This window comes from Pollicipes pollicipes, unplaced genomic scaffold (assembly GCF_011947565.3).
Source record: "Pollicipes pollicipes isolate AB1234 unplaced genomic scaffold, Ppol_2.1 Scaffold_3087;HRSCAF=3621_pilon_pilon_pilon, whole genome shotgun sequence".
NCBI lineage: Eukaryota > Metazoa > Arthropoda > Thecostraca > Pollicipedomorpha > Pollicipedidae > Pollicipes > Pollicipes pollicipes.
Genome location: NW_023596225.1, coordinates 36156654 through 36184427, shown reverse-complemented (window position 1 = coordinate 36184427; position 27774 = coordinate 36156654). Strand labels below are relative to the sequence as shown.

General features: G+C 46.7%; 1 pseudogene; it reads left to right on the top strand.

Annotated features, from left to right (window-relative positions):
* The window catches only part of LOC119089702 (dipeptidase 1-like), a 97227-nt pseudogene that overhangs the window by 11997 nt on the left and 57456 nt on the right, over positions 1 to 27774 (top strand).

Sequence of the window (27774 nt, the reverse complement as noted above, 5' to 3'; positions counted from 1 at the left end):
CGCTCCCCGCACGTGAACCCTGACGAGCTGAACACAGCCTCCGATTGGTTTTGGCTGCGCAGCGGCACCACCCCGCAGGGCCCAGCCGAGGGGGGGGGGGAGCTGCCGGCTCTCCTTTGATCCCAGTCTCCCCTCCCCGCCGGGCTGTGCGCAACGGCACGCTCAGGGAGTGCAGGAGAGGAGCCGAGTTACGTAGCCGCAGCCGCAGCTGCTCTTCTTACCTGTTCAAGAGAGTTGCAGTTAAAATGATCGTGGTGTATAGATGTTGTGGTCATGGTCGCGTACCACTAAAATGATGGTGAAAGGAACTACGCTTGCGTGAGCACAAGAGCACTGTTGGCGGTGCCCCTGCGTGCGTTTATCGATTTGCAGCGACACAAAACGGCGGCAATGGAGTGGAGAGAGAGAAAGAGGGAGAGAGAGGGAGAGGGAGAGAGGGAGAGGGAGAGAGAGCGAGAGAGAGCGAGAGAGGGAAAGAGAGAGAGAAAGAGAGAGAGAGAGAGAGAGAGAGAGAGAGAAGAGAGAGAGAGAGAGAGAGAGAGAGAGAGAGAGAGAGAGAGAGAGAGAGAGAGAGAGAGAGAGAGAGAGGGGAGGGAGAGAGACCCCCACGCTCCTACGTCAAGGTCGAGCGGGCGTCACGGAGGTTCCACGCGGTCACGCATCATCTGCCGTTGTTTCGGGGAGGGGGGAGGGGCGAATTGTGCGTTGCGGGGCGGTCGCCATACGAAGTCACGCCAATGTCTCGCCGGCAGGAGCGGAGTGTATGTGCAGCCGTTCACGAGAACGGTAGCCGGTGCGTGCGCGTGTTCTAGCCTGAGGGCACCAGCGCGTATGGGTATTTGACGGGGCGCATGCGATTATTATTGTGTATTAGCGCCGTGCTGAACGTGGCGCACGGATATTTGCGGCAGGGGTGTCGTGGCGAGCAAGTCCCGCACCTGCATGGGTGCGTGCATGAACAGTGAATGACATAAGTTAGCAGGGAATGAACAGCATTTCAGGTGCTGTGAGCTTGGCGTATATGGATTTTAATGGTTGACTGAGCGCATTGCGAAGGGATAAGTTCAAAGAGCCAGGTTATTCTCAACATGAAGGCGCCAGAACTGGAAAACATGAGCTCACTGGCGTATCCAGGAGAGCTGCAGGCACTGAGCAGATCGCAAGCCTTTCCTTGCGAATAATGGGGTTGTCCAAGAAGGCTCGAGAGGCCCGCCCACTCCGTCAAGTGAGAGAGCTTGTTTTACTAGAAAATACGGGTGGAACAGGCACAGCACTCCAGGCTTGTCGCAGTCATCACCTCACGGTCATGAAGCAAATGCAATGCGGGCTGCTAAGCACAAGCATGTTCCCCCTTCCTCAAAACCGGGGACCAGAGACCTCTGCCTAGTCGGCCCTTAGCTACGCGCAGGTTGAAGAAAATGCTCCACTTTTGAAGGAGTTGGAGCAAGCATCAGATGTGACAAAATAGGCTGACTTATAACTATTGGTATGCTTTTAACCCGCTCCGGGCCGGGGGTCTGGGACAGCCGCGCTCGGCCCGGGGGGGCGGGAGGTAACTTCCCCCTGTGATCTCCAACTTCCATAAGCCTCATAATAAAAACATGATGCCTTTTGAGGCTTCAAAAACACAAGGATTTGCTTACACCCGTCACACGCACTCATCTAGTGCCTCCGCTACGGGCAGCATAGACCTTTAACCTTGGATAGCCTCATGTGACCTTTCATGTCCTCACATGACCTATTGTGACCTCATTATGCATTATAATGATATCACAACATGTTTTCAGCTGGCATTCGGACTCAGCATCCGAAATGACTTCATTAAACTGCCTATTTTGAGCTCGACATGTATTTTGCTGAAGGTACTTACATAGATAGGTCACGACGTGGGCGAGTTTGTATGCTCTGTGCTCATCGGGTGGTTATGTACTTACGTACACTAAGACTACACAAGAACGCACAAATTTCAAAGGTTGAACTGACTAGTTCGCTGACCTCACATTTTCCGAAAAATCTCAAATGTGATACTGCAAGTACAGTCTTGTTCCCTTACTTAAACGAGTCGGAACCAAATATTTAAGACATTAACCCCTTTGACCTGATCTAGGTCACTAATCTTGGCGGATCAAAATTTGACATCTTCACAAGGTATGCCCGATCGACAGAGGAGCATGTGCTGTAAATCTCGCGTCGCTGCAAGCATTCATTTTAATCTGTGCTCAAAAAACTATAGGAGGAAGTAAACTTCTCCCCCCTGGAGGTCATTTTGTCAGAAATTCGTGCTCACTAACGCCAGATGTGAACGACTTGACAATGATATATTTGTTGGTATCGCTGCCGCAAGGCTAATCGAATGATAGGATTTGGATGGTGCTTACATGACCTCATGGACGCCTTGGTGGCCTTGGAAGTCTCCCCGAAATATTCTGCACATCTTCGCGGGCGTGTAGCTCAGTCACAGGACGGGTTTAGGTCTTTAAAACCGTGGGGCTGTGAACTGCACAGAATTATCTTCAAGACGGCTATTTCAGTTTGAAATCCAATACAAATGTGGAACACTCCCTTTAAAGTCACCTATGTGTGTGCGGCAGCTTGCCGAGAGGAGGGCAAAAGTTCAGTCCTTTAATTTTTGGGAAGTTTTCGTTGAGATCTGGATGTTGTATAGAAGGACCTTCAGAAAGTAGATCTGGTTCTTCCGTCTTGCCGTGCCTCTTTTAGGGGATTCTGTTATCGTCAGCTCTCCTCACCATGTCGATGTCGCGGACTTTGTGCTAAGACTTCATGAAAGGTTGGGGCCATTGGCCGCTTCTGAATCTTGTTCTTACGTTAACGAAAACAACATCGAAAACCTCGCAATGACTTCTGCACTTATTGCTGCACTTAAACCATCAGAGACATCTTGAAAATGGCGATGCGCTCACACGCAGCAATACCAAAACTCTGTTTTACAACATACGAGGCATTCGAATTCCAGTCTCCAGTGCACAGACGCGTATACTTGCCGAACAGAGAGCAATACACACCAGTTTTGTCGTCTCCGGAAACATGATGTGGTTCTTCACTTGTTATCAAAGGTGAAGTTTTATTTTCAGCTCAAGGGGCTCCAGCCCAACCAACTCTGAGACGACTGAGTGGGGTAAAGACCTCCACCAAGCCCCCTAAAATAGCTGAATGGATTTATCCAGGTTTTCCCGCATTTTGTGGGTGGGTTTAGCCATTTCCCTGCTCAGCTCCCTTCGACTTACCTTGCGAAACTGCACCCCTGGCTACGACGGATTTCATTAAACGCAACATCATCATGATGTATATGCATTCGCTTATGACGTGAAGTCATGGGAAGCCCAAGAAATATGCATCCACTATCACTGAAGCTGCTTGACTGCAGCGGTCGCGGCATATGCCTCATCCATGACCCTGGCTGACCCTTAAGGATGCCACTTCTCCGAAGTTTTCGATGCCATTGCAGACTATATGCCTCAGGGGCACGGGCCAAGTAGCCAGGAAACCGTCAGGCGCATGTTTAGTATCCCCAGACGGTCCTACATCATTGCAATGCCAACATGGCAACATTGCAACGGTGCAGGCGCCAATGCACCAACATTAGCTACCATAACACTCGACACAGACTTGGGTGATCTCCGACCGCAAGAGAGCACGTACGGAGAGCCGCGGATATTCGGCACAGTGCTTCGCCGTATAAAACAAGTCGCCAGTCAATGGGAAGCTTGGGAGTGTTTCGTGGGAGGTTGGCTGGCGGAAGGCTCAACAATAATCTCGGACTTGTCCGTGGATATGCATCCAGATTACCGGCAGCTGTGAGAGCATACCGGTTAGTTGCAAGGAACGACTCTATTTCCATGGACATGTTTTGTCTAGAACCATAACCAAATCACGACTGAATGCTAATGCCTTAAGTTGTCCTATGCCGCCCTTTGCTGACATAATTAGTGATACAATTTGCAGTGTACATCGTGATGCACGATTTCATGTCGGCGTGCACCAGAAACATTTTTAGCGCTACTTGAAAGCTTTGGCAACTTAGTCTTGCAGAAGATACATTATAGGGTTCTCCCACCGTAGTGCGTTGTTCTTGCTAGTAAAAGCCCTTTGTATCCACAAGCATGTGGAATACGTTTATTCGCGCCAGCAGAGCTCTTTGTTATCGTCCGTGTAGTTGCGCTGGCAGAAAAATAGGCACAAAACAGCAAACAATGTGTTTACACTGCTGGACCGGGTGAACTTCGTCGAGAGTCACTTGGTCTTAGATCGTAATACAAGAGGAAACAAGACCATTTTAAGGACACGAAGACGAAAATAGATGCATGTGAAGCGTTGTAAGCCAGCATCGCACAATACTGTCACGCTTCCTGAACGGCAGTTTGGCGTGAGCCATGTCCCCTGGGTTGAACACGGTAACTTCATGCCGAGAGGACGCAGATGGTCACCGTTAAGTCATTCCCGAGTTGAGTGACGAGGCTGCCCTTGGGTCATCAACAGTTCAGCAATCTACCAGTTCTGAGCGTCAAAAATCCGTCTTGCGGTTCAGGAACTGTAATGCTCAGTGACGTCACCCTGAGGTGTTTACACGGACATTGGGAAGTAATTTGTGTCTAACGCTTGAGCTAAAAATGAGCAGCAAATTGGAAGGCGCCACGGAGGATGCCTCCGGCCCCAAACCAACGCGTCAAACACGGACCTAGTACTCGAAGGTCACCCCACTAACGGTGTCTCGAGGGATTATCCGAGTCATTTTGTGCTTGCTTAGACGAAGCCGTGACAGCTAGTGGCGAGAGACTAAAGCTGCTCCCGATGCTGTCGGCCCGACAGACTTCAGCTGTGCACTGTCGACGGATTTTACTGTTGGGCTTGCGAACCTAATTCCGCAAGATATCCGCGCATGACGGGCCTTCCGGTCCTCCGCTTTGAAAGTTCTTCACCTTCTGGAATGGTCAGAGTTAGATTGGCTCTTTGACGCACGGCTACTTTACTGTCAGAAGAGCCCTGCAGTTGAATAGGCTTTCTCCAGGCCATTGCATTAGAGAGGGGTGCTAGGTTATGCCGTCGTTATATTCGGAAAACGTCGTAAATCTTTACCGGGCCGTCTGCCGCAGTCTTATATTTTCATGATCGAGGCCCCTAAGAGAACATCTCGTGCTGGAAAATTTAGCATCCATTGCTGTCAATGACGTTCTGTTTATTCGCTGCGAAACCAAGCAGCTTAGCCGAGCCCATGACCCAGGCAGGAATAGATGTTCGTTCAGCCCGTCGTTAGACCAGTCCGGTCCATTGAAATCGCCTTTGATGTAAGTAAGAATGATCTTGTCGTCCCGATTTGTAGGCATGGTGAGTTCTTTAGGTCACCTTCATCATGTCATAAGGAACAGGTTAATTAAAGAAAGTAAGCAATGATTGATCAATATGCGAATGCTCGACGAAGAAAGGCAGTGCTCGTGGTTGCAAGTAAACAAGGTGAGGTAAAAAATTAGGATACGTAGACCAAAGGCGAGTGAACACGGAAAATGTGCCGAATCTGTCTATACGCAAGTGATGGAGAGATTCTTAACTTATCAATCAATCGGGCACTTCCACCATGAAATCTGATATTCTAGCATTTTAACAGATCATAACACTTACCCAAATACATACCGATGCCTCGCTACCAAGCGACCCCGAACAGCCAGCCGACTCTCTCAATGCCAGCAAACTTTCCACATGTCAGTTTGAAAATTGTCCTCGTCAGTCAAATTTGACATGGCTTTATCCAACTGCTACCAAACATTTACTTGGCAAACTTTGCAAGTACTAAGCCAAGTCACCTTTGTAACCCAAGAATTAAGTAACCCTTGGTTACTTGCCTGACCGAACACTTCGGGCTTTCTAACACTCTTGAACCACTTGGACCCCCTGCCCTTGTAACGCAGTTCCATGCATTAACGAGATTCAATAATTTGGTTAATTTTTGGTTAATTTCTGCTTTGCCGCGCGAAGAGGGCACTCTTAGCATCGGTATAACACCCCCCCCCCCTCACCTGCAAAACATGGGCTCACATCTTAGTGATGCACAGCGTGCCCGAATTAGTTTTCATAAGATTCCAGCGGCAGTGTCAATCGGCAGTCCCATGCGTGCAGTGACGCAATATTCAACGTTGCTCGAGCTTGGCGACGTATTTTCGACGGCATGGACTTCGCACAGTCTATTTTTCGTGCGTAAGCGAAAATGTCTACCCTGGTAAATGTCAAAACACCCACCTTCCCTGTCCCGTGCACTTGACTATGCCACCCGCCTCCAACCATCTTAAAGATGTGAGTCGTCAATAGCGCTTCCCTGGGACGTTCACGCTTCCTCTTTAAGTTCAGATATAAAATTAACCTCTTTAAGTTCAACAATTAACGCCAGCGCCCGGGTGACCGGCAGGATACCCTTCGCTCGGGTGGGGGTCAATTTGACCTCCCTGAGATCTCGAGAACTACGAAAGCTAGAGACGCCAAATTTACAGGGTGTGTTGACCTGTGCGTGAACTCACTTAGATCAAATTTCCAGGTTCCTAGGTCATGACCTTCCATGACCTACAATGATCTTCGGGTCAAGAAAAGGTCAAACAAGGTCAAGTTCCAGGTTGGTCTCCGAAGTGCCCACAGAACCTAAATAACCGTTTCTAAGCAAGAGGTCACATTTTCATTCAAAGTCAGTGACCTTGTTTGACCTTTTGAAAGTCAAGGTGACCAAAATAATACAAGATTGCTTTGAGTTTTGCATTTGACTAAGCGACAAGGATTACGCTAGACAGTTTGCTCCTAACGCAAAATGATAACCTAGGCCATTTTAGGCTGATGACCTTTTCTGACCTCTAAGAAGTCCATGGAAGATGTATAATGCGGTTCCTTCTATTAATAAACTCGAAATGAGCATCCGAAACTATCCCATACAGCAAGCCCTGGAGTAACAAAGCAGGTTGGCTTTTGATCTTGATGTGACCTTCATAACTGACCTTAGGTCAATTTAATTTTTTTTTCTCGCTGAAACCATGGCCTGTCTTTGACCTGTCATAGGTCAGCGACCTTACAAGGTACATCCAAATTTCTGATTGCAAACGATCCGCTATTCAATTGTCCACAGATTCTCTATCTTTGGCATGGCTACGTCGCGCCGTTCGGAAACCATTCTGGAAAAAACCTTCGGTGGTCAAGTTGACCCACACCCAAGCGCGTGTTGAGGCGTGTCGTGCTCGTAACAGAAGCAAACTTCAGGGCAACGTGTTGGTTCGAAATTGCATCCAGGCAAATGGTTGTCATGTCTTATCAACTTACGTTAGCAAGACATGCGTGGAGTGATCTCATGATCCTATCTCACCGAAATGTTTAAGTGCCGGACATTTCGTCAGTTTCACAAAGAGCGTAATTTACTCTATTACTGTATTAGTGACGGTGACGCGACCAAGGTCAGAGGCTTTTTGAGCTTGGGCATAAGGATAAGGTAAAACCGATGCATGTGGAAACGCAAAATTCAAGAACGCAATAGACTATGGTGACTCATTGTTGCTTAACTACTGACGCCTGCTGATGACGTGCGAGAAAAGGACGGAAATGTTACAACTGTACATACGTGGCCGTCGTTGCCATCCGTTCGAATAGCACTTACTACCCACCAGCGGGCATGAGTAAATCCACTTTACCTCTCGACCACTCGAGAAAATACACAAATTTGACTCAAAATCGACTCAGTGGGCATCGGTGAATGCGCATTTTGAGACCACATACTGCCAGGCTCAATGGCAGAGTGTCTCTCGAAGCGCAGATGAAAGCAAAAGCCTCTAAGAAACGTTGGCGATGTTGCGACGATGTGAATAGCCGCTAGCTCATTAAAAGTGAACGCTGCGCCGAATGAGGCAGCGCCATTTGAAGCCTGTATTACATTCACTTTTAACCAGCCCGCATTCGTTTGTTTCGCAAGTCCGAGAAGAGAACGCCCGCGGGACGGGCCCTCCACAGTCCAGTTGGCTGTAATTGCTACAAATAGTCGGAGACGGGCAGGCCGTTGTTCTTTAACGTCGTGCGATGGCCGGCCGGGGAATCCTAATTGCAGCTTTACGGCCGCCTGCTCTTCGAAGCACACGCTCGAAGCGGACCGCGGCACCGACCGCGGGCCGGCAAGTTCTGAAAGGACGCGCCACTTCAGCTTCGGCACGAGTTTTGGACTGCTAGCATTGAGGCCGTTATTAGTGTTTCGTTACAGGGCACTGCTGGGCGAGGGCAAGAGCGAATCCAGTGCACCATCGGTTAATACAGACGTTGTCGTCAATGTCTTAACTAGGCACAACTAGACAATGTTCACGTAAATATTACAGGGCTGAATTGCATTCCACCCTGGTCTGCAACGTTCCTGTATCCTGTAATTCGCTGATGTACAAGGTTCCGTGGTCCTGTGATCGCCTGGTCCATAACGTGCTTTGGTCCTGTGATGACGCGGTCTGCAATGTTTTTTGATCCTGTGATGGCCTGGTCTACAATGTTCCTTGGTCCTGTGAAGGCCTGGTCTGCTAGGTTTCTTGGTCCTGTGTTGGCCTGGTCTAAAATGCTCTTTGGTCATGTGTTGGCCTGGTCCAAAATGCTCCTTGATCTTGTGTTGGGCTGGTCTAAAATGTTCCTTGGTCCTGTAATGCTCCGGTCCACAATTTTCCGGAGAGCGGTGCGCCATTTGGCTGGAGCTGTCACCGTCCCGCGCTCCTGACTGCACCTGAATGGTGTTAATTATCACACGTCTGTTCGGGCACCGCTCACAACAAACCCACGCGCCAGACCCAGCAAGTGCGCGCTGGCTTAATACGATTTTCTTGTCGCTCGCAAGCAATGGGAAGTGAGGGGCGGAAAAGATAATGCACTCACACACGGCTCAGTGGCTGTAAGTCGTACGTTCTTCCCACCTGCGATCGGGGATGCAGTGACTTCTGCTTTGGCTCCAGAGCGCCCAAGAAGCGCCTAGTGGGACAAAGTACAATTCACGCAAAGGAAGACATGCCGATTGTCGAATTGTGCGACGAGAAACGTCGTCAGGTCGCAGAGCGAGCTCTCAGCCAGCTCAGCTATTTCAGCCAGCTCTCAGCCGGCATGTGATGGGTTCGCAAAGAAGTTGGCTGACTGCATTTTGTGTTATTGTGAGCAAAAACTGCAACCAGAAACTTTCCTCAGCACACACGTGATAAAGTGATGCACATTTTCCACACTTTGACAGAACAGAGTGCAAGAAAGCACTGGCGATAAAATACGATGGGCTTGCACAGATAAAGCCTAAATGGTTCTTCAGGATGAAATAGTTTTGCTTAGTAGGGGTGTGTTTCAGTTTTCGTGTGTATGAATTTACAGATTTTGTGATGGGGTGGTATTAGGCTTGTTTTGCAAAATGCAACAGCCAAGGCTGGCTGACTGTTAGGATACGGCAAACAAACAAACAAAGACCATCTAATCGCAAAATATCTGAATCAATCCGCATGTGCAGCTGAAACTCCTGCTAAATGGAAATATGTAATGGTGGAGAATCATGTTGACTCATCTATGCAAAGGTATTGTATTTCGTGGGCTGTGAGCTATTGTAATTTCATCAGCTAAAGTATAAGAAATGTGTATCATTTTACCCCACACGTGCTGAAGGAAAACGCCGTCAACACTGGCTGAAATCTAGTGTTCGTTTGATATTTGTACTTTTCGAAGCTGTGCGCAAGGTCCGTGAACGAAAATGCATTCAAAATACGTCCTATTTCACGAGTATTACGTATATTATTATTGTGACTGGGCCATCTTAATTTCATTGAATACTTGGCATGCTTCACATTTTACAAGCACTCCACCATCTCCGAGTTGTGTAATCAAAAGAGTTGTAGCCCAACAAACACAAAGCAACGAGCGCAATTCGCCAAAATATCATAGCTTAAAAAAAAACAGTGAGAGAAACAGCCATGGGTCAAATGAAGATGTAGCAAATGTTGAAAGTGAAATTAAGCAAAATCGGTGGATGCACTTAATTCGTTCTTTTGTACCATGGCTTGTATGCTCACAACATTACTTAAATACGTCTGGTATGTCATCGTTTAATATTCATGAATTTCATCAGAGAAGAGCTTTTTTGTGTCAAATTCGCTTTTGGTGGCCATCAACGTTCCCTTCATGAGTATGCCACTCGATAAGGATTGTTCCCTTCTAAAAAGTCGGCAGAGTTTTGAAAATGATTCCGCATGCTGTTTGTCTCTTACCTTCATTGTTAAAGTGCGTTCTTTCAAGTTTTATCATTTTTTTATTGTTTGAATTTCCCTTTCGGCTTGTGTCTTTATGGCCTCCTCTCGTTCTTCTTTAGCGTTTTTAACGTTAACGTTTATCTTTGTTGATTTTCAACCCTTTTACCCCTTTCAGACCAAAGAGATCATGAGGTAGGGCGGGGTTATATTGGGCCAATCTACCCGAGTTAATTATTCCCATCGCTGCTGGTAAGACTATGGCATACATTGCTGGTTCCTCATTAAAGACCCCTCGCGGGCACCAGTTGTCCCCGAAAATGTATGATATATAACATTCACATATCTAAGAAATTTAGCCCACGACCTTTTTACTTTATTTTCAAGGCAGAGCTTGGCTCCTGCAATTCTGAAACACATCATAATTTAGCATAGAACACGAGACGGTTGAGCACGGAAGAGAGAACCACGCATGTCTAAGTTGACCTCGCACTCGCTGTTCCCAACTTCACCTCTCCTGGTGCTCTCGCCCAATGTCACGCTCCTAAATTTGTTTCTGTGGGGACGCCGAAGTATTGCGTTAAAAGCGTTGTGCGCGGAAAGTTTGCCGACACCACGTTAAAGGGAGTGTTCCACATTTCTCTGGGGGGGAGGTGGACTAAGATCATCTAAAATGTCATCTTCAGCCATCTTCAATGTCATTCGGTGCGACGCACAGCCCTGCAGTTATAGAGTGTTCCATATTTGTATGAGGGCTTGAACTGAAATGGCCATCCGAAAATGCAGTTCACAGCCCTGCCCTCCTTAAAAGACGTGTTCCATATTTATCTGGGGTTTGAACTGAAGTAGCCATCATGAAGACCCTTCGGTTGTGTTCACAGTCCTGGCCTTCTTAAGACCTCAGCTTCTCTAGTTTCTGAGCTACACGCCTGAGAAAATGGGCAAAGGTACATCGGGGAGAGTATTTCGGGGCCACCTTGGTATCCATGACGTCATAATAACGTCATTCAGATCTCACCATTACAGAAGCCATGCGACGATAAAGGCCAAGAAAAACATATGATTATCGGGGCGTCCATATCTGAGGTTCATGGGCGCGATTTTCAGATATAGCGGTCGCCAATTGGCTCTCAGTCAATCTTGTGCAAGATACGATGATACAATCAAACTATAACGCATTGAGAAACATAGCTACTACACAGAGAGTTGTACTGTCTAGAGCTACCTTTTTCACTTAAAAAGCATACCAACAGTCAAAAGTGAGCTTGTTTCATCATACCCGATGCTTGCTTCAATATCTTCAAATGTGAAACATCCCTTTAGGTCTTAAGGTCTTAGACCTATACCCCTCTAGTTTCTGAGGTACGCGCCTGCGAAGATGTGCAGACTATTTCGCAGATCCTATTTCAAGGTCAACCTTGTATCCATGATGCCATAACAACATCATTCAAATCTTGTCATACCATTAGCCATGCGACGATCAAGGCCAAGCAAAATGTTATTGCCAAATGGTTCATGTCCGGCGTTGATAAGCACGATTTTCAGATAACATAACATCGATAACAGCCGTCAATGGGCTTTCAATCAGTGGGAGGTGCAACGATGCAATCAAACAATGATGTAATGATGATATTCACTAAACAGAGAACTTGCTTTGTCTAGAGGAGTATTTTCCCCTGAAAAGTGTGCTTATAGTTATAAGTGGGCTTATTTAATAATATATGACGCTCGGCTCAATATATTTAAACATGGAACATTTTCTTCAAGACTTCAACCCCAATAGTTTCTGATCTAAATGTCCACGAAGATGTGAAAACCTTTTTGGGGCAGTCTTTCAAGGTCATCCCGGCATCCATGACGCTGTTGCCATGTCATAATAACGCCATTCAAATCCTGCAATTTCGCTACCCATGCGACGATCAAGGCTGGGACAAATAATTGCCGAGTCGTTCATATCTGGCGTTCGTGAGCACGATTGTCAGGTGCGAAGGTCGTTAAGTGGCTCTTAATGAATTTCATGCGAGGTATTATGACTCAATCAAGCAGTGACCTCCGGGAGAGTACATTTACGAGATAGATTGTGTTGTCTGGAGCAGTCGTTTCGACATACAAGTATGCTTATAAGTGAACTTACTTCGCGATACTGTTGCTTGCTTTAACATCTTTAAAGGTGGAACATTTCCTTCAGCTCAAGCTAGCGATAGTAATGTCATACGCGGAATAGACACCGTCGAACTCATGTGCTCGCGTGGCCTGCGACGTCAAGGCGTGTGCCACCATGTGTGTTCAGCGGAAAGGAGGGTACTTGGAATATGTGTTTTCGTGAGCGTCAGGCCGGAGTAATTGAGTGGTTGAGTAATGAAGCTTGAGTGAAACTGCATGCATTACGCTTTATATTGATTTATATGTATTAATATATATATATATATATATATATATATATATATATAATTTTGAATCTTACATGGTATTGAGAGATAAAAGTGGCACGTGTTGGACACCCGTCACAATAATCGAAGCAGCCGTGCACGTGTCATTTCCAGGTCAGTTATGCGATCTACCACTCGGCTTCTGACTGGAATTTCCGACCCCGACAGACAATTTTGGTCCAGAACACTATCCAGAGGTGGCATTTGTCGCATAATATTGCACAGTCTGATGTGAAATATGCACTGTTCGTGTCTGCACAAAGTATTATCGAATTATGCTGCGGCATGCTGTCGGCATGAATACCACTTCTCCGTTCTATTATTATCTGCAATATGTATGCAGATTGCACGAGTTTCACTTGCCAGCGCGGACAAGGCAACGTCGAAGTCATTCGTACTTCGTGGCGAGGCATACTGGCATTGGATTGTTAATGCAAATGGAGACGAAGAAGGCCTGTCTCAGTGGGAGTTTCTGCCACTCATGGGAAAACCTGGACTCGCGACATTACCCCGGCATCACCTGGAGTATTTCGCGGCATGCGACCATCTGTGGAGAAGGTAAAGAACTCTCTGGTATCTCAGAATGTGAATATTGGATTGGAATAATCCAAGCGGCAGCTGATGCCCTAATCAATGTCATGTATGTTTTTTTGATAACTGATATCCGTCAAGTGACGGATTACCTCCCAGGTTACACACAATACCTTCAGATTGTAAAAAGCTCCAAACAAATTTAATGGCGACTATAATCCGCGTTATCGATAGCACAGCCTTGTATCCGGCATCAGGTTTCCTGCCAGCGGGGATCCGGCTCGCCGCCGATCGATCGGCTGGCTGGCCGGACATGGCCGGATGGGAGCTGTTGAAAAATGCATGTGTGGGAATTCTGGCCGCGGATTTGAGGTGCATAAATCTACCGCGATTATAGATTCCTACAAGTGAATAATTGATACCGTAAGGCTTCCTTTTAATTGCTTTAGTTTCGCGTAAAGCATTATATGTGATTAAAACATGTGCATGCTAACTTTAATTTTATCGGAATATCGCTACACTCAACGAGGAAGAAGACTCTAGGTCAGGGAAACCGAAAAAAATTCTTGAATTAAAGCAGCCAATAGTTTTCATGGTAAAATTTATGACTGCAGTGATTTCTGATGGCAATTTCTCATGATTTACAAACTTAACCGGGCAACGGGATGCCATCCAAAGCAATCCTCTGGCTGATGCTCTTTCTAACCAGATGATGGAAAATTTTCCAATGCATGGCGTGCGTGCAGAAATTTACCCGAATTTTGGACCACACAAGTGGCTTTGTTTTCCGGATCTCGAGATGAACATTAACTGATTTGGTTAAACATAAAAAGGCGCGTAAACGTTGCCAACCCTGCTTAGAAAGAGCATTTGTCCGTCCCAGTGACTCAGTTAGTTACAGCGCCTGTCTTCCGATCTACCCACCCATGGCAGGGTGGGTTTGAGTCGCTTTAGAGCGCTCGCCATTTGCCCTTGACAGGTATGGCCTGCGGCCGGTGGCAGCGGTCGCGCTGAAGGTCAGTTGACGTCAGAGGACAGGACGGACCGTCCTGAACATTGCGGCACGTTGAACTTTCGCCACCAAATTCTGCCGTTGACATGGAATTGTGTGATCGGGTGGTAGCGGTCAGGGCTCACACAACAAGCACTGATTAGCGTGAGCTCTGATCCCAGAAATTCATCCATTCAAACGGTTCGGATCAAATCTTTAAAAACCGACAACCAACAGCACAATCCATTTTGGGATCCTCCATTAGTCAAGAGCCACCAGCTGCTCACAAAATCGGTAGGCGACCATCCGCCGGTAAAGAGACGACCATCCACCGACCGGACAACGAACTAGTCACAACGAACTTTGCCACCACCAAACAAAAGAGCATTATTTGCGCCTCCAAGTCATACCATTACGGTGACCAGGGTAAAGGGCTAATGTTTGGTGACATCGGGGTCATATCATGTCAAGGTCAGGTCATCTCATCAGTTATAGTTTTTCTGCTCTTCCTGGTCACGTCTGATGTAGACACCATTGGTCTGAAAATGCATCACTTGCAAGAACTTCTGTTTCGGCAATGGTCATAACACAACAATTTGATTTAACACTTAAAAGTTGGAAATATACTTTTAATGGTGATTTACTGTGACCTCAATTGGTGCAACCGGCACTGACTAACCGACAATGAAGCCAGTCAATTAGATAACATCGTAACTCTGACCAGACAGAAAGCTTTTTTCAAAACATGTTAAATTGGTTATCTGTTAGACGCGGCAAACTAAGCTGAACCGTCTCGCACGGTTCGGAAAAGATACGCAGCTTTTACCAAAATGTCAGCCCGCCGTCGGCCCGCCCGGCCAGCTAGAAATCCAGTCCGCAAAAGCCCGCCGAGCTGTATGGTAACCCACATGAACCCACAAGTCTTAAGTCAAGTGCAATCTGCATTTTGCACGTTTTCTTGATTGTGTACATTTGCATGGTGCACATAAAATGTCATGCTAGTGTCATCCAATCTACAAAATTGTTTGCCTGATCATGGCAATGCTGTGAAGACAGCGGTGATCAAAGCACTTAAATGAAATATATATAAATACTCAGTGTTTTGTGGTCAAACTTTGTAATAAACTCATTTGACGCAAATCTGTGAAAATCAGTGCTGAAATGGTAACAGTCGGCCTTTAGATTTCACTTAGGAGACATTTCTTGATTTTTTCACTCCTGTATTTCGGGAGTGGTGCGAACTAGTGGCTAAGTTTCATCGGGAAAAAGAAACAAGTGGAGTAAACTTTCTAACAGGCTTTGGTTTGCAATGTGATGTTTGCGTGGTATGACCCAAAAAATTCGGGATGTGTGAAAACATTGCATTTGCCATACAACTGTACATTGTGAGGCATTTTGTTAACAAACTAAAATTTATGCATGTAAGCGGCTGGAGTCGCTTGGTCTCTGGGACTTGAAGGTGTCTAGTGCCCTTGCTCTGCGCATACATAGACATGGTTCAGATGTAGGTGAGGCAGGACATAGCCATAGGTGTCCAGGTTCTGTGGAGCCTTGTTTGTGCTTGGGGGGTTTTAAACGAGCTCTGACTTGAATGACATCTTAAAACCTCTGAAAGGGAAACGTGGGCTTAGTATGTGTTGTTAGACAATATCAGGTAGGAGTGAAAAATTCACATAAAATATGGGGAAAAGGAGCAAGAAATGCCTGCCCATATGGTACCGCTTTTCACCCAAACTCGACAATTCCAGGAGACTGTGTAATTTCTGTAGTATTAAGTTGCATCTTAACACTATAACGTCAGTTTTAATGACAAACGAGAAGACTGCACACGAGAAGGACGATGGTTAAATTAAAAATGGTCTAGCACCAAAATACACCAGAAATTCATCTTTGTCCGTGATCTCATCAAACCACCGGGCAGTTCTTTTAAAATTGCATGCATCAACTGGTTGCTTTGCACAGACAGAGTAAAGAATGCAGGACATCCCAATGACTCCGAGTTCATTGCACTGTGCATAGATATAATTAATATTAAGTTTTAGGAAAGTGACGACATATGGCATGCAACACTGCCAATATAATTCGACATTGTCACTGTCTACCTCACATCATCCGAATGCGTCGTAACAGGCTCAGGCTGTTATATGATGTCTGCATTACTTAAGTGGATACGTCATGCAACAAAATGGAGTGAATGAACCTTTCAAATGATTCGCACCTCTCCCTAACTGCTACACATTTTTCGCTCAAAAACAACCACCATTATGCCGTTTGTGTTATTGCGTACGAGGAAGAATAGAGATGACATTTTTTTCCAGGAACTTTTGTAACTGAAGTGACTGATTAGGAAATCCGTTCACTGTTCACCTTACCTGCTGCATGCAATTTTCGAACACACACACACACACACACGCACACACACACACACACACACACACACACACACACACACACACACACACACACACACACACACACACGCACACACACATATATATATATATATATATATATATATATATATATATATATATATATATATATACATATATTTGTATATTGATATTGATGTGAAATTGATGTGAAAAAACGTATATTGATGTGAAATATATATATATATATATATATATATATATATATATATATATATATATATATATATATATGAAAGACATGACAAAAGCAAGCACATCCCAAATAATAATGCTACATATATGCTGAAAATTAATAAATTTCGTAGCAAAGACGACACTATTGCACGCAACAGCCGCATTATCCTAGTCGTAAATATATGTTCTTCAGGCATCAAAAGACAAAATCTACGTTGGCACCATTCAGTTTGGACAGTTGATGCGCATTAGAAACACCAATAGCTGGTGCAGATGAACCTGTGTTGGAATTCATTACCCACCCAACCATTCCTCAATAAAATCAGGCCAAGCCTTGATAATTTGGGTTCCCATTGACATGAGTTGAAGTTTTTGCTCCAAGTTATTCAATTAATGCAACGTGGCTTAGTGGCTTGTGATGTCTGCCATGGGTTTTCTATCACTGGGGCTTTTGCTATTAATCGAAAGATGATTGTTTCACACTTGTATCATTTGGCAGCACACTAAGATTTATGGATGGCTTAAACCTCAATGAATTGTTAAGAACGCATTATTTTGATTGCAAATGTTTCTGTCTACAAAATCGCGTCTTGTCCATCTCACAGCCGGGCAAAAGCTTGCAGGTTCCTATATGTCAGATGTGGTGACTTGGAGAGCTGAAAAATTGCGTCAAAGTCCGGAGGTTTTCTCGAAACTGCGGTATACTGGGGGGGGGGGGGGGGCGGCGGGAACTACATACTTCCCCCTAGGTGGTGGCGTGCGGCGGTGGATGGCTGCCACCGTCAGATCCCCGTCCCATCGCACGAGCTCTTGCGAAGCTTGGCATCATCAGCGACGATCCTCCCTGTCCTGCAGAGCCGGAGCCACAGCAGCTGGGACGTTCGTGACTGCGCCGGTCGACAAGTGTCGTGACGTCACAGCCCCTGGGGCGGGCCTGGGCGGCATCCGGCCGGCCTCTTGGCTGATGAGCTGCGCCTTGGCGGCGGCGGCGGCGGCGCAGCGCGATTAGTCGTGCTCTCCCGCGGACTGTCGGACGGCGCCGGGGGGGGGGGGGGGGGGGGGCGAGGGGCGCCGGCCTACCGCCAGGGGGTCGCTTCTGTGGGAATGCCCGGTGCCGACAGCTGAAGGGCAGAGAGGGAAAACGGTCATGTAACGATTTCGATGATTGATGGTGAGGTGAAATGCATGGCAATGCTGTTAAGGGCCATGCCGCCGTGCTGCCCCTTCATATCTGGCAACATTTACTCACATCGAAGAGCCTCGTCTGCGGGCTCCGCGTTCTACCTTGGTCAGTCTACAGCGTGGCTCGAGTGCCGACCTGCGGCGCTGAGACCGGCTACAGATACGCGTCCGGCAGGGACCGAGGAGAGAGAAGGTGGTCTCGGTAGCGCACCGCTGGCAAGGCCTGATCGCTTGAAGCGTATCAAAGCCGCCCGATGCTCTTTCGGAACTGGACCGGATTGGCGGCCGCATTTACCCTCAGCGGCACTGGAAGATAACGCCCGAGAAGCGATGACTTCCGGAGCGAAAGCGTTATAAACCTGTCATAAACTACGCCGCGAAAGATAAATTATGTGCTGAATGTAGGGGTTTGTGATTATATATATATATATATATATATATATATATATATATATATATGTATGTATAGGTATATAAATACGTAGGTTTTCATATGAATACTTGCGTATATATATACTTTTGATTCTCTCTTCTCTCTGTCCTCTCTCTCGCTACCATCCAAAAAGTCTCTCCTCTCTCCTCTCCTCTCTCTCTCCCTCTCTCAGTCTCTCTCTCCTCTCTCTCTCTCTCTCTCTCTCTCTCTCTCTCTCTCTCTCTCTCTCTCTCTCTCTCTCTCTCTCTCTCTCTCTCGTGGCGTGCTCCCTTTCTCGCCGCCGACCTCCACGTCAGCCACACAGCCCGGGTCCAGTCGAGAACTAACGTCTTCCAAGACGATAGCCCAGCAGTTCTACGTTACGAGCAGGTGCTGAGACGAATCCAATTCCGCCCGCTTCTCCGCCGTAAATTCCTTAATTCGTGCAGACAAGAAGCTCGGGCAGTGGCCCCGAGCCGGCTCCACGCCCTCGGCGCTCTACCCGGCGGCCGCCCGCGCTCTGTCTGTCGCCTTTGCTTGCAGCCGGTCGCGCCTCGCCGGGATAGTCTGATTTGTCACAGATGCGAGCGGACAGAACTCGCGGAGCGGCGCACGGGGTCGCCGGCGTTCGAGACGAGGCGCGGCGAGGCGCGACGAGGCGCCGATCGATGCCGGTGTCCCGCCGCCGTCGGCCCTAGCTGGGGCAGATAAGCCCGCGTCACTCAGCGGTGCACGGTTGTCGCGTCACTGGGACAGAGAGGGGGACGCACCAGAGCCGGTCTGTGGTAGTCGCCTTGCTTGGCTGAATGCCCATTGAAATCGAAGGAGTTCTCTTCAGGTTTCTGCCCGCAGTTTGAGACGAGGTCCTTGGGTTTTACATTTGAACAGCATAAACCTGAAGAGATGACTTGAGACATTCATTAATCTGCTATGCTTGTTTGTAAAATCGTCCTGATCATTTCTTTTTTATATTTTTATCTTCCATACTACGTTGTCGATGGCATACGTTCGAATGAGAAGCGTTCAAGCTCCTAGAACGCTATCCATGAATAAGTTGTCTTGCTAACGTACGCCAAAACTGTGCCGAGCGATGTGGTGACTCCAGCTTCTGGTTTCGGTGGCAAAATCAGTTTGTACCAAACTAGCCAAGCGAGTATAGGGCTAACTGGTATAGTGTCATTGCCGGCACCCAATGCCAGCTTAACAACCCAGCAGTCCATCGCTTATTAGCATGATTGCCGTTAGCTGCCCTCCTGACCTTCAAGGTTCCTGACCTTCAAGAGGCAGAGGCCCCCTGCATTCATCATAAATGTCCCCGACCTGTCCGTCCCAGTACCGCACACTCTGATCAGCGTCTCGTGCCGCTACCCCGCTTCTCACACACCGCCGCCCTGTCGCCCCAGACTCGCCCGAGAAGAGGTCACCGAACAGAGGCCAGCGATGACGTCACCAGGCGGGTCGGCAGCCGCCTGAGGCGGCCAGTGCAGCGGGACGGTCATGAACGGCGACGTGCCCATCCCGCTGGAGGAGATGCCACTCGAGATTAGGAAGCACCTCAGCGTCTGCGACTGCTCCTGCGACCACATGGGCTTCGGCAACTACCAGGTGGGCTGGCCGGACGTGCGGGGCGGAGCATGCTGGCGCCTGTTCGTCGCGTCCGAATGGCATCGCTCCACGGGTGTCACATGGTCCATGATGGCCGCGTGCCGCTGCGCATTCGTATTTGAGGCCAATGCCCGGATTGTTCCACGGGTGTCACGCGGTCCATGATGGCCGCGTGCCGCCGCGCATTCGTATTTGAGGCCAATGCCCGGCACGTTATGGCGTGGATTCGGAGCAAACCTGGCTGCGATTCAGGCGCTAGAATTAGTCATGCTTAGTGATATTCCTTAACGCATGGCTCTTTGGTGAGCGCGTAGGGCGCGTGTAGCGACCCGGTACGTCATTGGCATAGGCACGCCATGGCCAGTGGCAATTGGCGGAACGCATCGACGGCGACGGGTTTTATTGGTCGCGTCTTCACGGGCACCGCGCCGATATGACATCGGCCACAGTTGGACCCACGACGTAATTCACCATCCGCTCTGTGACGTTGCACCGGTCCAGTATGGTGCAAAAGAGGCGAAACGTTGGTTTGATAGTATTAGAGCCTTGCCTTAGGAGGTTGGGTGTAGTCGCTTCCCCAGCGATATCTTCGGAGAAAGGTGCGCCCAGATGCGTAAGTTGATGAACTCTCACGAAACGGATTTACTCTTTCGAGATAGGTGTTTCTGTTGTGATGTCAATGACATTGGGAATTATAGATACATGAACTTCAAACATAAAAGTTGAAGCAGGGATGTATCCATACTGGAGCGATCCTTGCGTTGACAGGCTTGCATATCAATTTATTAGATGCCATGCATCTTGGAATTCCTCTGGCGCCCGAAAATCACTGCATGTACATATTTGCGTCATCCCGATACGCCAGTATCTGATTCAGTGTGAAAATAAGCACTCGCTTCTAATGTAAGCGCTTTCCGCACAGCTTTTCAAGGGGAATCGCTTAACGCGAACTGTCAATGCTGCCCGATATATCGTTTAGCTGATGCCGAATTCTAAAATAGTGTCCCCAGACCATTGTATCCGCTGCTGAACCCCGGATTATTTATGGGCGGCTCGGAGATATTTCAAGGCGGCCACTTGCATCTCGATAAATGGTTTGAGATCAAAATGATCACGTCTCAGATGGGCTTCACGGACCACCGGGTTCCTCAGGCACGTGGGGGATGGGGCGGGGATTGACTGTCAGGCCAGATCTTGCGACTGCCACGTTATGTGACGATATACGTGCAAGGAAAATATGAAAGTGAACATTTTGCGCTGTTGTGAAGAGAAATTTCATGTTAGCGCGGCTTCGGAACAGTATCAGAAGAAAATGCATACTGTGGGGCAGTTCGCGACGTTGTAAGTGGTCGGTCGCGAAATTTTCCTTACCATCCACTAGTCGCTCAGTGCTAGGCTTTTCGTGAAACACTTGTGTATGATTGCGAAGTCCAGCCGTCGAAAACCCCTGCTGCCTCGAAGCCAGAAATGCTAGGGACACATTTTTGGTGTCACAACACACTGGCTGGATGCTCCACAGGCTGCTGGCGGTTTGGGCGTGACTGCATTGCATGCTAGAGGAGTACTTTAAGAAAACTTAAAGAGGGGTGTCGTACTAACCGCTCGGCTAAAGAGACGAAAATAAAAGGACCACTGCGTCTTAACTCGCACCAAAGCCAGAGTCTGTGCCCCGCCACCTACATCCAGACCCACATCGCGCCAGCTGCAGGAGCGAGAACCACTACCGGTGCGTCAAGTTACGAGCTCGCAAGAGGCGGCACAAGTTAGCCCGGAGCTCATCAACACGGGAAGAGGCAGTTGCAGTTGACTTGGGAAGGGGGAGGGGGGGGGCGGGGGGGGGACCGCATCAGTGGTGCTGGCGGCCGATTGCGACCATTGGGACGTGGTGCTAACACTGCTAGCCTCCAGCCATGCAGTGGGCAAGTATTGTAGGAATGCGGCGCAGTCTTCAGTCATGAGAACAATTAAGATAGGTAGAGCAGCTGTTTTTTTTTTGTGGCGCGCCTTTCTTCCGGCTCGACAACGGCCGTTTCGCAAGTACTGTAAATCACAAAGTTAACGCCGGTTTGCTTCAGACCGCGAGTGAAGCACTCTAAACTTTCGTTTTCTCTCTCTCTCTCTCTCTCTCTCTCTCTCTCTCTCTCTCTCTCTCTCTCTCTCTCTCTCTCTCTCTCTCTCTCTCTCTTCTCTCTCTCTCTCTCTCTCTCTCTCTCTCTCTCTCTCCTCTCTCTCTCTCTCTCTCTCTCTCTCTCTCTCTCTCTCTCTCTCTCTCTCTCTCTCTCTCTCTCTCTCTCTCTCTCTCTCTCTCTCTCTCTCTCTCTCTCTCTCTCTCCCTTTCTCTCATCGATGTGGATAGATCCTACTAGTTTCGATTGTCCGGACACTCTAATCTGGAAGCGTGTTTTTCTTCAGCTGAAAACGAACTCCTCATTGTCAATATTATCGGTATATTGCCAGTTAGGTTTTCTCTATAGGATGGCGACGTCTTGTACAGCCATAGACCCCACTTGATTTCGGTGTCCTCCCGGAGGTGTGCATGTTTGTTGCATGCTTATTGAACTGTAAGCTGGCGTCGGATGTTAATAGATTTGACGTGAGTGAATATAAAATGGTTTGATACGTCACTTTTTTGGTTACCGGATCGTCTGTAGACATCAAGGTTGAGCGTATGAAACGTTGCAAGCTTTTACGTTTGTTAAAGCTAATTGTGTGCACATTTTCCCCGACAGCATGAGCTGGCAAGTACGCAGTTTCCAAAAATAAGGATTTTTGCACCAATGTGCGCCTTATATGATTTCAGGAGTGCGTTTGCTGTCTGCATCAGCTTTGCATTAATATCATACAAGATGGAAGATGAGACAAACGTAATGAAAATATTACGTTCAACCTTGACAGAAGCCCATAAAATCGTTTCCGCCATCCTCATTAGGAAGATGGCCAGCCATATGTCTGTGAGCCAGGCGAGGTAAATGTAACTTGGGAGGTTTTACGGCTTTCAATTCTGAAAGTTGTATGCTGAAATGGCTCCGTTTCAGATCCGTAACTCGAACGAGAGTGAAACCCCAAATTTACGGCTGTTTGATTCCTCTCACGCTTCCAGCTGGTCCATCCATCTGGTCGAAATGACGCAGCTGCCGATTTGGAGATGTACCCTGTTAAAATTGTTGGCTTTGCTGGGCCTTCCAAACCGCAATTGCAGTGCTAAGTAGATCAGCTCATGAACGCGCCTTCCAGGGGCATTCTCTATTACGGAACGACCTCGCGTGGGCTGCGTACCTTGCGTACCTTTCCCGCTCTTGGACTGGAACAGGCGGACCTCTGGAAGGTGTGCGGCGAACACCGTTTTATAAGCGGCAGCTGTGGTAAGGCCGCGCCACGTGACCGTTTTATGACAAAGGCCCGTCACACGTCCTTTCGTGGAGCCCAGCGGGCGTAAGGGTCACGTGCATGGCCTGTGATCACAGACCCAGCCCACAGATGTTCGGTAAGTTAGTATTCGTGTTCGAATTCAGTACAGAGTTCGGATTTCCGAAAGTTTTCTCCCAATCGCATTGAGTTACTCACAAATCCGTAACCCTCTCTTCTCTAAGCCACTTAGTTCGGTCTCTGCAGGTCAATGGAAGGTCAAAACTTGAATACTCTGGCATTCCTTCGTGTATCTGATAAATATAACAAAATGGTATCATAGTTATCCTCGCGATGCCCACGTTCTCCACACCTACCGAAAGTTGCTTTCAATGTAAAAATATGCCACACAAAGTTATGTGTGAAAACAGAGTGGTCATAAAGAGTCAGCATTTCTTTGCTCGAGAAGAAATTGCAACAAAAGGGGTACCGTAATGATGGTCATAATATCCTTTTCCCTCACATCTACAAAAATGAACTTTCAAGGTCACAGGTGAAATTCCCTTTAAACCTGGCATCCTTACATTTAATTTTGTACTAAATAAGCACAGCAAAATAGGTGACAAAGTGATACATATCATATTTATCTTAGTCACGCATGCAAAAATGAACTCTCAAAATCAAAGGTCAACGTCATAAAAGCGCGGCACCCTGACATTGTTTTCTGAACCAAATAAGTACTACAAAAGATGCATCGTACTGATGTTCGTGACATCATATTTTGCTACAACAAGAAAAATGAAGGTTAAGTGTCAAATTCACACAGAAAGTGTCAAACCAACTTTTGATTCTTTACCAAAGAAATAAAACAAAGCGTGTAGCAGCTTGATGCTCGTGATGGGGACTTTTCTCACATATGAAAAACTATCTTTCAAGGTAAAAGATAAACTCCACAAACATTGTGATGCCTTGCATTTATTTGTTTACCAAAGAAATGCAATAATGACGTGTGATATTTCTGCTGGTAAGGTCTTTTATTGTCGCGCTTGGAAAAATAGCTCCCAAGGCCAAAAGTCAAGTCCACATAAAACGCGGTATCGAGGCATTTATTTGCTTGTTTAAGCAATGCAACCAAATGAGTATCGTAGTGATGCTCGTTATGTCACCTTCCGTCACAGTAAGATAAACGTAACTTTAGAAACAAAAAAGCCTTTTTCTTATTGTTTCTGTCTTTAAGACGAAAACAAAACAAAACCAGTATCATCTTAATACTCGTGATGTCTACTTTTCTCGTACATGAAAACACCATCTTTCAATGCCAAAACTCAAGATCACACGACACGTGGTACCCTGACGTTAATTTGATTGCAAAAGAAATATCATAAAAGGCATGTCTGATTAACGGTAGTGATGTCTGTTCTTACCTTTCTTGAAAAAAAACTAAGCTTATGGGTCAAAGTCACACAAATACGGTACCCTGGAGTGTATTCCTTTACTTAAGAAATGGAGCAAAAAGACATCGCATTAATACTCAGTGTGCCCTTTTTCATGACACTTGGATCTTAGGGTTCAATGTCAAGTTCACAAAATATCGATAAATACCGTTGATTCACTTGTTTATAAAAGAAATACAACAAAAGCCAAGTATTATTACTGTGCGTGATGTCTGCTTTAGTTACACCTGGAAATGTTAACTTGCAAGATCAAAGGTCGTGATCACATAAAACGAGTTACCATGGAATTTGTTATTTCATAAAATAAATACAACAACGCAGATATCATATCGACGCATAAGATGGCCGGTTTCATCACGCTGGGAAGCAAATCAACGCTCGAGGTCAAAGGTTTAAAGTTACACAAAACACATTAGCATGAGACTCATTCGTTTACCGAAGAAAAGCAACGAACATCGCTCCACCTTGATGCTCGTGCTGTTAGCTTTCATCGCACTTGCTCTTTTCCTAGCTGTGGCAAAGTGGACATCGCGGGTATCACTATGATACCCAGTTTGCTCCATGAGCGAGTGTTACGAAAGCAGACATCACAGACATCAGTATAACCGACGTCGTGTTGTATATTCTTGGTAAACAATAACATGCCAGGGTAGCGTGTTTTTTCGTGACCATGACCTTTTACCACGATATTAAGCTCTTCAAATGTAGTGAAATTGGACATCACGAATATCATTAACATGCTCATTTTGTTCCGATTCTTAAGTAAACGAATAAATGCCGGGTATCGCGTTTTGTTCGGAGCTGACCTTTGACCTTGATGTTTAGTTTTTCCAAGTGTGGCGAAGTCGGACACCACGAGCATCACTAGAATACCCTTTCTGTTGTATTTTTTAGCAAAACGAATCAATAGCAGTGATCAGCGTTTTGTGTGGCCTTAACCTTTGACCTTGATTTGTTCTTGGTGTGATGAAAGTGGACACCATAACCACCACCATGATACCAATTTTGCTGTGTTTATTTGGCTGACGAATAAATGTCCGGGTATCGCGTCTTCTTACCTTGATCGTTGACCTGGAGACCTAGCTTATGCAGGTGGGACGAAATCGGATATCACTAGCATCACTTCGAGACTTCTGTTGTTGCATGTCCGTGGTAAAGTAATAAATGCAAGCACAACGCGCTTTGTGACACTGATCTTTCACCTTTGAAGTGCATTTTTGCTGGTGTGGCGAAAGAGAACACCATGATCATCAATGTGACACCCTTTTTGCTGTTATTTAATCATGAGCGAAACGATGTTAGTGCATTCTATTTCGTCCCACTTTGGCTCTAGGCTTTGAAATTGCGTCTTTGTAAATGTAGAGAAAGTAGGCATCACTAGGATCAATATTATGCATATTTTGTTAGATTTTTCATCAAGGAAAGAAATGCCAGGGTGCCCAAGTTTCCATCTTTTATTGGCTTGTGGAGATCAAACTATGAGACGTAGTGAAAGGAGATTGCAGGTTTGTAAACAACGCAATGAACTTGGTTTAGAAGAGAAATTTGTTCGAAGTCTGAACTCGACGTTGAATTCGAATGCGAATATGACGCTAACTTGACGGACATAGCCGAGAGATGAACTTGGGCTTCCCATGTGAGCCACACATTTTATCTCAATACGGTTGGTCCCAGGACCAATGACTGGGTTTTTGTCAGCTGTTTGCCGTCTTTTTCGATGTAGATCCATTTGTGGTTTGCGAATGAAAGCAGAAAAATTAACATATAGAGGTATTTCTTTGACATTTGCGCTTCTATCCTTTTCGGTAATGGATGTATAGGCCCCTGAGGAATTGATAGGCGTTTGGACATACGTGAACCCTTACATCTATGTGTAAGCCATATTTAATATCCCTGTTGTGTGTCTCCATCAACTCGACACTTCTTTAAGAAATCATGAAACGTCGTCAAAAGACCAACCCTAAGAACGTCAAAAGTTGTGTGTTCTTAATAAATAAAGTCTTCAGCATCCAATGGGTTTTATGAGACTCATCTCGTGTTCATGCGTTTTGCTTAACCTTGGCTAGGATTTCAAAGAATGGATAATAGTTCGTTATCCACATTTTCGATGTTGACTTGATCACTCTTAAATTTCAGGTTGTGCCTTTTGTGGAAAACATAACTTTAGCTTTCGTGAATGTGGTAATGAAGTCTTCACCCCATCGTGGCATTCGCGAGAAGTGTTATCAATTACGAATTCTTGTATTTGACTTTCATTAGAGCATTGCGCAGAACCGTTCTAAACCCAATGACCACTGGAAATTATCATAGATTGCATAACTGCTAAAGCGGCAGAACTCTTGGTGACCCTGTTGGAAGTCGGATGTTCTACCACTTGTCGCAATAGCCCACGACGCGCCACGCGACCTGTTACTGGCGCTCAGTGTGCTTTGAGTGACGTTGCAATACACTGCTGTGTGCTTAAGAAATTTGTAAATAAAGATTATTGCGATTCTATCGTGACACGCCTCTCGTGGTCACTCCTGCCTCGCCACCATTATTCCGGTCTGTCTCAGGGGTTTCACTGCCCTTTTTTGTTTCCTGAGAGCACTTCCCTGTTGCTCACGTAGGACCAGTTCGTTTCAGTTTGTGCAGCACGTCGTGCTGGAGGGTTTTCCGCCGTGGTGAAAGTCATTAAATCATGTTTCCCTTTGGCCACACGTTGGGCTGCCCCGGTTATTCGATGCGTTTGTTGCAGAATTGAGGGCCGATGCTCGGGGAAATTTATGACTCTCTTCGATCATCAAATAAAATAGTATTGGCGGAAAATGAGCGTTCAGGCAGGAGTTCAGGAGTCATAGCTGGCTCTTGTGCAGAAGCCCCAATCACAAAGACTACATGAGTGTTCGGTTGGTAACTTATTGAATGGAAATGTATGCTGACCTTGGCTTTATAGCTAAGACGGTATCTGTATCTGTAGTATCGTATCTGTAGCTACTCAGTAGTGAACAGAG